This window comes from Phyllobates terribilis, unplaced genomic scaffold (genome assembly GCF_046119375.1).
Source record: "Phyllobates terribilis strain yellow unplaced genomic scaffold, ASM4611937v1 Scaffold_5023__1_contigs__length_55106, whole genome shotgun sequence".
Classification (NCBI taxonomy): Eukaryota; Metazoa; Chordata; class Amphibia; order Anura; family Dendrobatidae; genus Phyllobates; species Phyllobates terribilis.
Window position 1 is genome coordinate 13,313 of NW_027367771.1, and position 1,688 is coordinate 15,000.

Consider the following 1,688-nt stretch of genomic DNA (forward strand, 5'->3'; position numbering starts at 1 on the left):
GCGAATCGCTCTGGAACTGAAATCGGATGCGCGCACTGACACGCTCCCCTGTCTGGAAGTCTGACAAAAGTTGAAAAATTTTCTAAGTCCCCAAAAATTTTTTTTTTCAACTTTTTTTCAATTTTCCCCCTGTGGGATATATATTTTACCCACACTTTTGGAGCCCTCCTGGGATGCCCTCTAACATACTAGAACCTCATTTTGTGGAAGTTTTCACAAAATTGTGAAATTTTCAAAAAGTCAGAAATTTTGCCAAAAACGACTAAGTATCAAGGACTCATCGCGCGAATCGCTCTGGAACTGAAATCGGATGCGCGCACTGACACGCTCCCCTGTCTGGAAGTCTGACAAAAGTTGAAAAATTTTCTAAGTCCCCAAAAATTTTTTTTTTCAACTTTTTTTCAATTTTCCCCCTGTGGGATATATATTTTACCCACACTTTTGGAGCCCTCCTGGGATGCCCTCTAACATACTAGAACCTCATTTTGTGGAAGTTTTCACAAAATTGTGAAATTTTCCAAAAAGTCAGAAATTTTGCAAAAACGACTAAGTATCAAGGACTCATCGCGCGAATCGCTCTGGAACTGAAATCGGATGCGCGCACTGACACGCTCCCCTGTCTGGAAGTCTGACAAAAGTTGAAAAATTTTCTAAGTCCCCAAAAATTTTTTTTTTCAACTTTTTTTCAATTTTCCCCCTGTGGGATATATATTTTACCCACACTTTTGGAGCCCTCCTGGGATGCCCTCTAACATACTAGAACCTCATTTTGTGGAAGTTTTCACAAAATTGTGAAATTTTCCAAAAAGTCAGAAATTTTGCAAAAACGACTAAGTATCAAGGACTCATCGCGCGAATCGCTCTGGAACTGAAATCGGATGCGCGCACTGACACGCTCCCCTGTCTGGAAGTCTGACAAAAGTTGAAAAATTTTCTAAGTCCCCAAAAATTTTTTTTTTCAACTTTTTTTCAATTTTCCCCCTGTGGGATATATATTTTACCCACACTTTTGGAGCCCTCCTGGGATGCCCTCTAACATACTAGAACCTCATTTTGTGGAAGTTTTCACAAAATTGTGAAATTTTCAAAAAGTCAGAAATTTTGCCAAAAACGACTAAGTATCAAGGACTCATCGCGCGAATCGCTCTGGAACTGAAATCGGATGCGCGCACTGACACGCTCCCCTGTCTGGAAGTCTGACAAAAGTTGAAAAATTTTCTAAGTCCCCAAAAATTTTTTTTTTCAACTTTTTTTCAATTTTCCCCCTGTGGGATATATATTTTACCCACACTTTTGGAGCCCTCCTGGGATGCCCTCTAACATACTAGAACCTCATTTTGTGGAAGTTTTCACAAAATTGTGAAATTTTCCAAAAAGTCAGAAATTTTGCAAAAACGACTAAGTATCAAGGACTCATCGCGCGAATCGCTCTGGAACTGAAATCGGATGCGCGCACTGACACGCTCCCCTGTCTGGAAGTCTGACAAAAGTTGAAAAATTTTCTAAGTCCCCAAAAATTTTTTTTTTCAACTTTTTTTCAATTTTCCCCCTGTGGGATATATATTTTACCCACACTTTTGGAGCCCTCCTGGGATGCCCTCTAACATACTAGAACCTCATTTTGTGGAAGTTTTCACAAAATTGTGAAATTTTCAAAAAGTCAGAAATTTTGCCAAAAACGACTAAGT